Below are 15322 nucleotides of genomic sequence, written 5' to 3'. Positions count from 1 at the left end.
TCTTATCGTCTCAATCCATGTACACATCCATTGTGTCAAACACATTTGTACATTTGTTGCCCTCCTCATTCTCAAAACATTTGCTTTCCAATTGAGCCCTTGGACTCAGCTCCTCATTTCCCCCCTCCTCCCTGCTAACCCTCCCTCATGAACCCTTGATAATTTATACATTACTATACCAGTTTCTATGGGTTAGAAATCAGGCAGGGTTTAGCTGGTCTCTATCTTGTGGGCTCTCAGAAGATTGCAGTCAAAGCTGGGGTAGACCCACTGTCAAGTTCCCTCGCTTTGGTTGTTAGTAGGATTCAGTTCCTCGTGGACTACTTGGTTCCTTGATGGTTTTTAGCTGGAGGACGTTTCTGCTTCCTGTTCACCTCTTCTCCAGAAGACAGCTCACAAGACGGCAGCCGACCTCATCAGGGCAAGGGAGGAGAGTCAGGGCTGGCAAGATAGACAGTGTATTAATGTCTAACCTAATTTCACAAGTGACAGTTCATTTCTCCTTCATACATACTCTACTCATTAGAGGACAATCACTAGGCCCAGCTTACAGGCCGGGCGGGGGGGTGGGGGCTATATAAAGGCATGGACTTTAGAAGCTGCTTGGTACTTAGGGGCCACGATTTCCACCACCTGGTGCCGTCAGATCTATCGTGAGCCACGGTGACCCTATCGGTGCCAGAGTGAAACTGAGCCCACAGGGGCTTTTGGTTCAATTGCGATTTGTGTGAAAAATCAGTCTTCCATTCAACAATTCACAGACATGCTGCGTTATGTCATTGATTCTAATCCCCACAGGTGACGTCACCTGTTCCTCCCTCTTCCTCCTTGCATTTCCCTTTCTCTTCCTGCTTCTTTCCTAACCTTTCTGAACGTGGTCTTTAGGTAAATGCTACTCTTTTCATCTCAGATGGTTGATTATTTTAAGGAGTGCATACCTCCATATTGTTACTGTTCCCCTCACAGACTTTCTTTCATTTGACTGGAAACTGAGTCACATTGGTGAAGCTAGTTCTAGGCCTGAAGGGTGACTTGGGTTCTACCAGTTTGCATCCAACCAGTAAGACTGATCTTTAAAAGATTTTGAGTTTTGTTCCATATTTGTCTCCCCTCTACCTGAGATCTTCTAGGGTCTCTTTCAGAGCAATTGGGAGTGGTAGCTACACACGCTAGTTCTCCTTTCAGGGTCCCTGGAAACTGCTGTTTGTGTGGTTCACTAGTCCCCTGGAATAATAGTTTCCTTGGGCTCATGATTTTCATCACTCTTCTTTCTTCAGGACAAAGAGGGTCCAATAGGTGCATATCGGCTGTTAAGGCCCTAGCTGCTCCCCACCAAAGGAAGATGTAGAATCTTGTCTTTGTGGACTCTGTTATGCCAATTGTGCTTGGTAGTCTGTGAGACTATGGTCTTGAGCCCCGTGGCCCAGTGACCTATTCCCTCAAGATATTTTGTTGTGTCCAAGAAGTTTTCATGACTTTGCATAGCTAAACATGCATATACCAATATCTTCTGTCAAACTTTTATACTGTTATCTCCATTATGAATCAGTGTTCAACCCATTGGTATAGCCCCCCCACATCAGTTTGACCTGTGTGTTTACCCATATGTCCAGTATATCATTGTTATGGCAAGATTGTGTTTATAATAGTATTTGCCTCTGACAATATTTGCCTCTGGTGTCTCCTCCCAGGGCCTTCCCATGCCTCCGTTGTGTTATTGCTGGCCTTTCTCTTATTAATAATACACGGCCTTGCCCTTCACTTAAGTTAATGTGTGCCTGCCCTCAGGTTGGTAATTTTCCATAGGGCTTTCAACAGCTTGCTTCTCAGGAGTAGATCACAAGATTCTTCTCCGGAGGTGTCTCTGAATGCAAACGTGTTTGCACCACTTCAAACTCTAATAGAGTAAGCATTTGTTTTAATCATCAGATTTATTGCATAACACAAAATAGTAAAAGGATCTGCCTTTAGTGATAGAGAGTAGCTCTCAGCCCAGCTAAAATGTGGCTATTGTGTTCATGACTATTCGCAAGGGAGAGACCTGGCAGTCTATTCCCATAAGGATTACCCAAACCCAACCCAATTCACCGCCGTCAAGCCTACATTCTGAGGCTGCACATTTCTATGGGGAAAGCAGCTGGTGGCCTTGGCAGTGCCACCAGGGTCCCTGTCTGTAAAGATGACAGTTCTTAGGAGGCAGTTCTACTCTGTTACATGGGGTCACGAGGAGTCAAAATTAATAGGTAACAATCATCAATTGAAAGTAAGCAGGGGCCCTGTGAAGCTCCAGGGCTGGCCATCTTGGAGAAAGCCTCACCTCTCTGTGGAGCAGTTGGTGGTTTCGAACTGCTGACCTTGCAGGTAGCAGCCCGACTCCGAACCCCCTGTGCCATCCTCACTCTCTGCTCCTGGATCAACACTGTTCGCGTCCCTACTGGGTGCTGGGGACGAAAGCAAACTTGGACTCTGAGCTGGGGGCCAGCCTGCTCTAGACAGACATTAACCAAGGGCACTCTGACTGGGGGGGGGGCTTTAAAACTTTTGTGGAAAAACAGAATGGAAGGATGGGATTTTCTCACAAAGTATTTGAAGACTCCTCCTATGTGGCACTGGGCAGGAGCAGTCCTGGGAGTGAGCTCTGCCTGGGAGGCTGGCCCTTGCGTGGGACCAGCTGCCTGCCCCGCGTCTCCCTTCAGTGGGTCCTCACAAGCCTGTGGCCTGTGGTTACTGGTTCTTTTGCCATGGAGGAAATGGAGGCTGGGCGAAGGTAACAGTCGCCCAGCCAGGGTCACAGAAACACGGGTGCATGGCTAGCATCCAGACCTGACATGGCGGAGGCCAGGTGGGTCCTGCAGAGGTAGCAGCACTGCCGCATTCAAGCCAGGGCCTCCGCTGCCTCGGAGCCTGCACTGTAGTAGGTGGGGACCAGGAGGCCAGAGACAGTAGTCGGAGCTCTGCAGAGGAGTCTTGGATTGGTTGGGAAGCAATTGGGGTGCTATTCCTGGGTGTTGGGTGGTCTCGCCTGCTTGGCTGCATTGGAACAAAGATTCCACTGTGGCACATCATTCCGAACCCCCTGAGACAAGCCCAGCCCCCGCCCCAGGCTCAAAAAAAAAAAAAAAAAAAAGAAAGTAAGCAGGGAAATAATAATTTATAAATTATTAAGGGTTCATGAGGGAGGGGGGAGCGGGGAGGAAGGGGGATGGAAAAAAAGAAAATGAGCGGATTCCAGGAACCCAAGCGGAAGGCGAATTTTGAGAATGGTGAGGGCAATGAATGTATAAGGGTGCTTTACTCACTTGATGTATGTATGGATTGTGATAAGAGTTGTATGAGCCCCAATAGCATGATTTTTAAAAATAAAATAATAAAAAGAAAGTAAGCAGGAGACATCCTCTTGGGGGGCCATGAGCTGTCTAGTCGTGGTCTCTATTTTCAAGAAAGGCATTCAGAGAGGTCACAAATCACAAAGGGAGAGACACAGCTGCTTTAGCAGCCAGGGTCAGCGGCACCAGGAGAGAAATCATTGGAACACATTGATGGAATCAATAGGACTTATGAACAAGAACATCTATCTCCACAAAGGGCATTTTCAAGAAGGAAGTGTTGCATGCTTATACAATTAAGAGAAACAAAGAAAAATGCATAGGGAGATCTTTTTCAGCATGTCTTTTAAAAACAGCATAAATAAATAAATAAAGCCTCCCTTTCCTATCCAAAGGAAAACATCAACACTTTCTTGAATAGGAAGAAATGTAGATTCTGAACTAAATGCTTTAATGAGGGACAGATAATACGTGTGAATTGAAACTAATTGGTGTTTCAGATCACTGAGCTGGTTGAAAAACCATTTGTGATGAGGTCTGTATAAGTTAACAGTCACTTTTAAATGCCTAATTAAACACTGTTCTGTCCCTACTGAGAATAAAAAAAATGTATTGTCACCGTTGCACTATCCTTAACCAAGTGATTAAAGTGGGAAATCAGTGAACAGATTTTTCTTCGTTTGCGTGTGACAAAAGTTCCCCCACCCCACCCCACCCCAGTAGACTGATGTAGGTAGCCGCCCTGCGACAATGATTCATTGTGTCTCACACAGATGGGAATATGGCTTCACACCGAACATGTATAAAGGACGAATGTGAGAAAAAGCTCAAATGTGATTCTGCTCGAACAAAAGGCAAAGCAAAGACACAAGGTGAGAGGTAGCTTGACCTGGGTTGATTTTTCTCCTGTCCTGGGAATGGTCATTAGAAGGGCGTCAATAAGAGGAATTAAAAAAAATGTGCTCTCTGGGCTTTACGGTTTAAGGCCAAAAGTGTTTGAAATGAGTTATATCCAGGAGAGATCAAGGTTTAATACAGATCATTTCATTTTCCTCTCAGCGGAGCCCCTCTGGAATTCCATCAGCACAGTCTGACAGAGAGCCCTGGAAGAAGAGGGAAGCCCGCTGCTCAGGACAGCTGCCTTTGGAATAATTCCCTGGGCCTAGGGCCTGAGGAATGCCTCTTCAGGAAGGATTCAAGGACTCTACTGTAAGGTACAGGAAGTCCAATGAGGCGGCATCCTTTTCTCCCCTCGTTTCCTTTTCCTTTCCCCCCTCCCCCTCCCTCTCCTCCTTCCTCCTTTCTCTTTCTTTTCTTCCCTCCTCCTTCCTTTGGACTTTCTTCTAAAGTGTAATCGGTTTAGTGGAAAGTGAGCAGGGTTTACATTAATAACTTCCTAGCAAGTAAGGAAAGAATGTTTCTAAAATTAACTTCTCTAAGTGTTTGCAAGATAATTGATCTTACACTAATTGAGCATAACGTAAGAAGCAGATTTTTTTTTCTGTAATTCCAGAAAAGACACAAAAACACCCAACCTACCAAGGTTAAAAGAAACTGGGAATTATTCAGATAATTTATCTACCTTAAATAAAAAGCCACTCTGGTAACTTGAGAACCTCTTTATTTTATGTAGTCACATCATTGGATGCAGACAATAACTTATTTTTTTAGAGAGGTGAGCATCATTGGAGAAACACAAAGGGCCATCAGCAAGAGGTCAAGGGTCCATTGGAAAGGACAAAGAAGGAAGAAAGAGGAACAGAAGAAAGACTTAGCTGAGGTTAAATGGTGTGTTTCTAGCATATATATTTCTTTATCATCCAAGTCTCTGACAACCAAAGTAGAAGCGATGAATTGGGACATTCTTAGATGTTCTGCCTGCAATTACCTTACACAATCTTTTGCTTTTTGCTACGCTTTGCTTAGTATATTCTCGTAGACTCTTACAGTACTTCCAATTTTATTTTGTATTTCAGCTAATTTATATAGCATATATTTATATACATAGATGTATACTTGAATATATATTCATGGGATTTAAAACTTTTAAATGGTACTCTGTGCAGGAGCCCTGGTGGAGTAGTGATTACATGGTTTGGCTGTCATCTTCTGGGCCCGCAGTTCAAAAGCAGCACGACTTTGCAGGAGAAAGAGATTTTCTGCTCTGTAAATAGTTCTAGTCTCAGAAACTCATAGGGGTAGTTCTGTCCTGTCCTTTAAGGTGACTGTGGGCTCATTGCCACAGGATAGAAGTGAGTTTGGTTTGGTCCTCCAATCCAGCACCCTACTTTTCTTTTATAATCATTTCTCTCATCTAGCGCACATATTTTCTTCTGTGTTATGTGCACTGAAGTAGTTGAACGACGTGATCAATATCATCCATGGTTCCTAAGACCACATTTTCTTGTAGCTTACCTGAGATTGTACTCAGACTGTTGTTTCTGACGTGATGCTCTGGCTGGTTCTACCTTCTTGATCCGAGTGGGGTCATCCAGCCCTGCCCAGCTGATTTTCCCCTCTGTGTCCACCTGCTTGGACTCACCTGGACAAGACAAACTCCTTTAAGTTTAGGTACTTCTTAATTAGACTTGAACAAAAATGCGGCTGGCATAAAGACTCTCACAACCCATAGTTTAATTGAATTTGTCCTGAAGTTTTATTTTACCTTTTCTACACAATCTCAGTTACATTGAAAGTCCTCAATGATGCAAAAGGAAGAAAAGCACTTTGGTGGATTATTCCACTTCACATATGTCTTTTAAAAAAAAAAACGTGTGTACTGACCATGCACAGACAGTTGCTCTGGGCATTAGAAAAATGCACTTGCTTTTCTGTTGTTGTTGAGGGCGGGATTTTCACCTGGCCCTCTCCAAGGGCAGGCCTCCTGCAGGAGATAACTGAGTTTCCCAGACCAAAATAAAGAGGTCACAGACTGAGTTCAGTCATATTGGGAATTAAATATTGATCATATTTTTCCTTTAAATTTCCTGGACCTTTTTATTAAGAATAGACATGGCTGAAAAAGGTTTTATTTTATTCCTTTCATGCTGTGTAGGCAGTAGAGAAAACGAAGGGTTTAAATATCCCTTCTTGGTTGCAAAGCTCAGGGGAGAGTGCGTGATTGGCGCTCGCATGTGCACCCGTGTTTCCACAGTTCACGTTTTCCGTGTCTCGTTTTCCTCTTGACGATGGTATACAGCTGAAGAGCTGCTCCTCAGGAGAAAGAAAACTCTTTCTACTCTAGTAAACATGTCTCTCTTTCTCTCTCACTGCCATCAAATCGATTCCGACTCTCAGTGACCCTATTGGACAGAGGGGAACTGCCCTGTGGATTTCCAAGACAACTCTTTGCAAGAGTAGAAACCCACACGGACAGTTCTCTGTCCTCCAGGGTCGCTTTGAATCAGCATTGAATTTAGTTTTGATTTCCCCCAACCTGTAAATGCCGTACTTTGGACATGTCATCAGGCGAGACCAGTCCCTGGAGAAGGACATCACATTTGGTAAAGCTGAGAGGCAGCGAAGGACGGGAAGACCCTTCACAAGATGGATTGGCACAGTGGATGCAACAACATGGGACCAAACATAAGAACATTGTGACAATGGTCCTGGACCAGTGTTTGCTTTTTTGCAAATAGCATTGCTGTGAGTCCGAACCTCCTCAGCACCTAACAACAACAAACTAATGATGTTTCTTTCATTTTGAGCTTCTTAATTTTTCAATGTTAGGGGAGCTGATGTCAGGGTCTTAAGTGGAGAGCAAATGTTTTCAGAATGATGAGGGCAATGAATGTACAAATGTACTTTACACAATTGATGTGTGTATGGATTGTGATGAGTTATATGAGCCCCTAATAAAATGATTTTAAAAATTTTTTTAAATTCTCAATGTGAGATATCTGTTGGTGATTCTCTTTTCTCTATGATCTATACCCGATGGAGCCTTGCCTCAGATGAGGCAAAAAATTGGACACTTTTAATAAATCATTACAATAATGAAACTTTTATAAGCAATTATGTCATAATTTAGCTATGTGATTATACTACTGAGATGGATTTAAAACAAAATGTCAAACTCTTCTAATGTCTTCATAACAAGTTTCCTGTGTTGCCCCGCCAGAATGAGTCACATGATGAAGTAAATATTGGAAATTTTCACATTGTGAATTGATGCTAATAATATTGTTTGAGTTTTTTGTTTATAATTTGAACCACTTATCCTCCAGCTACTTTATGATCTAGAGTTCATTCTTTCCACTGTAAACACTTCAACATGGGGTTTAAATGCTTAGCGAACAACATGAATTATTTCCTATTTAAAATCATGAATTACTTTTTAGTCATACTTATCTAGGGAGGATAAAACCTAAATTTACAACAACTATATTTTGAATTTTAATAATCTCCTTTAAATAAAATGTTCGAGAAAAAGGGGTAGGTAATTTATACATTGTTATTTTGTCATATCTTTCCCTATCCGGAGTCTCCCTTCCCCTCCTTCCCTGCCGTCCCTCTCCCAGGGAGGAGGTCACATGTGGATCCTTGTAATCAGTTCCCCCTTTCCAACCCACTCACCCTCCACTCTCCCAGCATCGCCCCTCACACCCTTGGTCCTGAAGGTATCATCCACCCTGGATTCCCTGTGCCTCCATCCCCCATATGTACCAATGTACAACCTCTGCCCTATCCAGCCCTGCAAGGTAGAATTCCGATCATGGTAGTTGGGGGGAGGAAGCATCCAGGATCTGGGGGAAAGCTGTGTTCTTAATTGGTACTACCTCGCATCCTGACTGACCCATCTCCTCTCTTAAACCCCTCTATGAGGGGATCTCCAGGGGCTGACACTTGGGCCTTGGGTCTCCACTCTGCACTTCCCCCTTCATTCAATATGTTATATATATACACACACACATATATACATATACATATATATATATATTTGCATGATGCCTTATACCTGGTCCCTTGGGCACCTCATGATCGCACTGGCTGGTGTGCTTCTTCCATGTGGGCTTTTTTGCTTCTGAGCTAGATGGCCGCTTGTTCACCTTCAAACCTTTAAGACCCCAGACACTATCTCTTTTGATAGCCAAACACCAAGGGCACATGAGGGAAGGGGGAGCGGGGAAAGGCGGGTGGGAAGAGGACCTGATGCAAAGGGCTTAAGTAGAGAGCAAATGCTTTGAGAATGATTGGGGGCAGGGAATGTGCAGATGTGCTTTATACAATTGATGTATGTATATGTATGGATTGTGATAAGAGTTGTATGAGCCCCTAATAAAATGTTTAAAAAAAAAAGAAAAAGGGGTAGGATGACATCTTAACTGTAATATAAAACAAATAGCTACTTGACAATGGTCATGAAACTGAGATTCTATGATAATGGAGTCCATATGAATAGCAGTTTGTTAAAAGTTACAAAAATCAAAGCAAAATAATTCAATGTGCTCAGCTTTAAAAAAAATACTACTAAAGTACGAATAAGAAGCCATGGTGGTGTCCTGGGTTAAGTACCAGGCTGTCAATCAACCTAACTGCTGGCTGTTTAAACCTGTTTACCAGCTGCTTCAAGGGAGAGAGCTGTCCTATAAGGTTGCTATGAGCCAGAATCAACTTGGTGGGAGTGGGAGTGGGATTGCTTGGGATTTGGTTTATAGTCCTTATGCTGATTTTAAAGGGGAACCAAACCAAAACAAACCCACTACCATCAGGTGACTTCTAGTCATAGCTGTGCTATGGAGGATTTTCACAGGTATCAATCCACTGGGTCAGATAGCCTCAACATTCTCCTATGCAACAGTTGGTGTGTTTGAACTTCTGACTTTGTGACTGTCGGTCCCAAAGCTTACCAGACAGTGCTATCAGTAGAACCCACGGCCCCCTGCAAAAACATCCAAGTTCACTGACATTGGGTGATTCCAAATCACGCTGCCCCTGTAGGATAGAGTAGAACTGACCCTGTGAGTGTCCTAGACTAAATCTTTAGGGGAGAAGAAAATCTCATCATTCTTCTCTTGGGACACTGATCATTTGAACTGCTGATGTTGTAATTAGTTGCCTAACTTGTGATCCACTCTGCTACTAGGCCTACTAAAGCAGAGCAGTAGGAGAGAATTCCCTATAAAACTGAAGATATTTATCAATTACTAGTTATAAGTTAGCAAATAGTTTGGAGTATTAAGATTTCATTATGATGGTATCAGACTATATTTCATGAGAATATGTGATAAAAGAAGTTCTTATCTTTTGAGGTTTAAATTTATGTAAAGAAAGTTGACAGCATCACATACCAAAGTAATGGAGTAGGCTGCTAGTTTATCTCTGGTTGTGCTCAAACAGGTATGTAAATAGCCTACAAAGTACACATAATAAATGGAGACTGATATCATTACAGGAAGTCCTGGGGGTGTGGTCAGGTAAGCACTGGACTGTGAATTTCAAGGTGTTCAGACCTGCCAATTGAGTCTGTCTGCTCTCATAGAGATCTACAGTCTTGGGAAACCTTTCACACGGTTGGAATAGATTTGATGGTAGTGGGTTACGGGGAATATCATGAGAAACATCAACTAGTTCTTTCCATAGATGAGACCATGTTATTATGCTTGCTTTCCTCCCCTTCAACAGAATCCTGGGCATGCTAGATAGCTTCTGCTTCCTTCCTCATGAATTCAAATTGTACCTTGGCCATTCAGGAAAACATCTAATGTCCCATGTACTTAGAACTTCATCAATGCCCCTTTTCTAAATTTATTTATCATTTATTGGGTGGAATCTTAGTTAATTCATGGTTACAATTACACTTTTGAATGCATTTTTATGTTTCATTATATTTTCTAATCAGTATATACCTGAGAAAACTTTTGATTATTGTAGATGTGTTAGTCTGGTTACTTTAAAGAAACAAATCCACAGAAACTCATATATAGGAGAATTTTATAAGAAGATTAAGTGCACATCAAGAAAACATCCCAACCCAGTGCTGCCCAAGCCCACAAGTCCAACATTAACCCATATGTCCAACACCAATCCACAAAGTCCTCCCTCTATCTCACAAAACACACACTATGATGCTGACTGCAGGAGGAAAGCCAAATCAGTGAACATGTAAGCATCTCACTCCTGGCAGGGGTCTCCACATGGCTGTTCAGCACCCAGGGCTGCATTGGGGTAGGTCCAAGCGACTTCTCCTCGGGGATGTCTTGCAGGAAGTGAGCCTTGCCAGCTGAAGCAGGGGACTAGCTACAGCCTGGTCCGACCATCACAAAGCAAGAAACCCAAGAACTGGAAAGGCAAGGCTCACTGAGCTTTTTATCTCTCCACCCTTCAATTAACCTCACATGTGTTTATCAGCCAGGTTGGCACAATAAACTCTAACTAGATCAATCCACCCCTTTCCAACGTGGCACCCGTACATAATTCTTTAGCCTCACAATTTCAATTAAGTAACACCTACACCTTAATCCTGTAAATATGTTACCCCACCTATGAAAATTTGTAAGCCAACCACTTCATGCCTTTATCCCCCAATTTTGGGTATCCAATTTATATACTGCCAACTTACATCAACCCAGTGCTCTGAGGAGACAATTATATTTTTCGACATGAAGATTCTTCATTCCAATTGGAACCTTGTGAAGTCTGCATTCATAAGCAAAGTCTAATCCGGACAGGCCATCCATAAAGTCAGCAACAATATGCATCAGTTCACAGTCTCAAAATTCTCCAGCTTGTCAGGTTCTGGTCAACTCAATGGGGACTGCCTCACTGGTCATCTTGCCTTTAGACCACGGGCTCTCACCAATACTCAATAAGCCTTGCCCTCTTGTGCTAGGTCATGAACTTTAGACCAGTCAACTCACTCTCATCTTCTCTTTTTCTTGTAAACCATGTCCACAGTTGTCAGTGGCCAAATTCAACCGATCTCTTTATTGCTGCATTTCTCCCACTTCCACTCAACAAGTAGATCCAGGTGGTCACCTAGCAAGCATCTCAGCATTGGTAGGGGTCTCCACAAGGCTGCTCCAGCACCCAGGGTTGCATTGGGGTAGGTCTATGTGGCTTCTCTTTAGGAATGTCTTGTAAGAAGTGAGTGTTGTCAGCTGAATCAGGGAACTGGCTAAGGCAGCTGCACCCTGGTCTGATCATCAGAAGGCAAGAGTCAAGAGAACTCAAAAGGAGAGGCTCACTGAGACATTTATCAATTTAGAGGGGCAGATAGATAAATAGCTCGCTGAGCCTCAGCTCTCTTGTCTCTTGCTCTTTAATCATCGGACCAGTGTGCGGGTGCCTTGTCTTTTTTTGTGCCTCAATCTGCAAACTACACTACCTGTGGGACACCTAACCTGTGGACTGTGTCACTGTTATTTGAGGTTCCTTCAAGACCTGCTTCATCACACTATTGGAATTTATATCTCTTGAGCTGGGGACTGTCGGACCCTGTCATCTGGCTGACTGTTGGTGACCTGCCTTACTGTTTGCTGCCTGTGCCCGGATAGCCTGAATTGCTCTACAGAGGACCACCTGGTGGCCCTCAAGACTTGAAGGACTGCCAGTGTCTCACAACTGTATCAAGGGAGTGAGTTGCACTGAGCCATTTGTACTGCTTTATTATTTAATTAACTGTTTATTTCTTATGTTATATATCTTTCTAATCGGTATATGCCTCAGAAAACTTATGATTATTATAGATGTGTATAGACCTCATACATATTGGCTTGTTTCTCATTTGGGACTGAATTGATCATTTTGATGAGAAGAGGAATTTCAGATGAGCTATATTTTCTCTTCATTGATATTGTTGTTCACTGACATTCCCTGGTGCTGTTGACTCTGGCTCATAGTGACCCTCTGTACAGCAGAACAAAGCGCTGCAAGGTCCTCCACCTTCCCCACAAGCATTGCTAGCCGTGAACCCAGCGTCACAACCACTGTGTCCATCATTTTGTTGACTATCTGCTCTTTTTTCAAAATACTCTGCTCTATCAGGCAGGATGGTCTTCTCCAGGGCTCGATTCCTCCTGATAACATGTCTGAAGTACAGGAGCTTAAATCTTGGCACCCTTGCTTTTTAAGGAGAATTTTGGCCATACTTCTGAGACAGATTTATTCATTCTTCTGGAAGCTCATAAGATATTTAATATTTTTGTAAATACCCTATCCAAGGCATTGCTTCTTTTCTGATGGATAGTGCTGGCAAAGAATATTGATAGTACTGTGGATTGCCCAAAGAATGACCGATCTGTCTTGGAAGAAGTACAGCCAGAATGCTTCTTAGAAATGAAGCTGGATGGACGATGTCTCACGTACTTTGGGCATGTTATCAGGAAAGACTAATTCCTGAAAAAGGACAAACTGCTTGGTAGAGGGCCCGGGGGGGGGGCGGGGGGAAGAGTTGTTGGCTTGACTCAGTGGCTCCAACAATGAGCTCAAGCAGCATGACAATTGTGGGGAGGGGTGCAGGAAGAGGGGGCGTTTCATTCTGTTGACACAAGGACTCAAATAGTCCGAACTGACTAGACAGCACCTAACCACAGCATCCATTATCAACTTTTGCATTTATCTGAGGTAACTGAAAAAGGCCTGGTTCAAAGATACTTTAGTTACCAAAATGCTCTCTTTGCTTTTGAATTCATTCAAGAGATTGCTTTTTTTTTTTCCTTTGCAGAAAAGATTCCTAATGCAATGTTGTTTGATTTGGGCATTGTGTATTCAAGTGAAATGACATCTTTGACATCTTCAGTCTTTGGTACATTTATCATAGTGTTGTTTGTTGGTCCACTTGTGAGGATTGTATTTTACACCCAGGTGTAATCCATATTAAAGGTCTTTGATCTTCATCAGTAAGATCTTTGCTTTCTGAAAGCAAGCATGTGTTATGTGCATAATACAGGTTGCTAATGAATCTTCTCGCAATCCTGATGTCACTTTCTTCATAAAGTTCAATTTATTGTATGATTTCTTCAGCATACAGATTACTTGAGTATGGTGAAAGGATTTAACCCTGACACACACTTTCCCTCATTTTAAACTCTGCAGTCTTACCTTATTGCGCTTTAATGATCACCTCTCGCCCAGGTACTGGTCCACCTGGGCACAATGAAGTCTTCTGGAATTCTCATTCTTTGCAATGCTATTCATATGTTGTTATGATCTATCCTGTCAAATGCCTTTGTGTAGCTGGTAAACAAAGGCAAAGATCTTTCTGGTATTCTCTGCTCTCAATCAAGGGCCATCTGACATCAGCAATGGTATCCCTTTTACCGTGTCCTCTTCTGAATCTTGCTTGCATTTCTGGGAGTTCTTTGTCAATGAAGCGCTGCAAACATTTTTGAATCCATCTTGGGGGAAATTTGACTTTGGTTTAACAGAATGATCTTGCTTGATAGTTTTCATCTTCTCTTGGAGCACCTTTCTTTGGAATGGGCACAAACGTGGACCTCTTCTACTCAGTTGACTAAGGAACTAACTGCCTTTCAAATTTTTTGACATAGAGGAGTGAGAGCTTCCAAGTTAGGAGCCTGGCTCAGAAGGAAAGGGCATGTGCTCACAAGATTCCCTTCTTCCTACTACCGAACCATCCATTCATCCTACACCCACGTGGTACAGGAACAGGCAATACATTCTTGGTTTTCTGTTTCCTTTTAAACCACATCTGCTAAATTGAAGTAAGGAAGTTGTGTTATCTTGTGGCCTTGTGTATGGAGAGTTGTGTGTCGATTACCAATAACCTTGATTTGTTCTAAGTAGCTTTCTATCTTTTTTATAGTCCTGTAGATTTGAACTTCCATGGGTTTCTTGTGTTAACAGAGATTAATTGTGATAGACAGCCCAACAGGGGTAATCCAGGCTGCAAAGCTCCAGAAATTAGAAATTCCATGATAATTTGAAATTTTGTTCTGCACGTTCCCCCCTTTTGACCAGGATACTTCCCTAGAACCTTTGGTTAAAATGTTCTATAACAGCAGCCAGGTGCTCTGCAGTTATGTTCACCTCATGCAAAAGAAGCAGTTGCTCATGGACGCAGTTCGCTACACACTCTAGTTCTTCCTCCTCTTCACGGCCCTTCCTTCTGCCTCTTCCCTCCAGGCAAGAGATGAGCCTTGGATGACTGCTTGTAAAATTTTAAGACTCGGGACATACAATGAGCTAGGAGATAGAAGAGAACGTTAAAAATGTTATTATGTCAGTTTCCTGGGCTGCTCCAAGAAACCATGATCTAAAATTTCCAAACCAAGACACCATAACCTATGAGGTGTTTGGTTGTTCAAAGCAACCGCAGCAACTTCTGAGGTTGTTGCTGCTTAATTTATTTATAAAAAAAACATTTTCTTGCAGTTTGGGTGGAAAATTAAAGAGCAAATTAATTTCTTATTCATTTATATTGTTGTTAGGGTCCTCGAGTTGGCTCAACCCACAACAAAGCAAAACACTGCACAGGCCTCTGCCATCCTCACAATTCCTATTCCTGGGCCCATTGGTGAAATTCCTATGGGAGTCCTTCTCATTGAAGGCCTTCCTCTTTTTCGCTGTCCCTCCATCTTATCAAACATGATGTCCTTCTCCAGTGATTGGTCCATCCTGATAATGTGTTCAAAGTAGGTAAGACAAAGTCTTGTCATTCTTGCCTCTAAGGAGCTCTCTGGCCTTACTTCTTCAAGGACAGATCAGTGTGTCCTTTTAGCAGTCCATGGTACTTTCAATATTCTTCTCCAGCACCATCATTCAAACGTATCAATTCTTCTTCGGTCTGCCTTATTCAGTGTCCAACTTACACATGCATATGAGGTGATGGAGACTATCATGGCTGGGATCAGACACAGCTTACTCCTTGCTCTATACTACTCTAAAGACATCTTGTGCAGCAAATTTACCTGACGCAATATGTCTTTTGTCTGCTGCTTCTTTGAGCAGTGATTGTGGATCCAAGCAAGACAAAATTCTTGACATCAATCTTGTCTCCATTTATCATGATCTTACCTATTATTCCAGTTGTGAGG

The sequence above is a fragment of the Tenrec ecaudatus genome, chromosome 11, assembly GCF_050624435.1.
Source record: "Tenrec ecaudatus isolate mTenEca1 chromosome 11, mTenEca1.hap1, whole genome shotgun sequence".
NCBI lineage: Eukaryota > Metazoa > Chordata > Mammalia > Afrosoricida > Tenrecidae > Tenrec > Tenrec ecaudatus.
The sequence above is the reverse complement of the archived record's forward strand: the minus strand, read 5'-3'. Positions refer to the sequence as shown.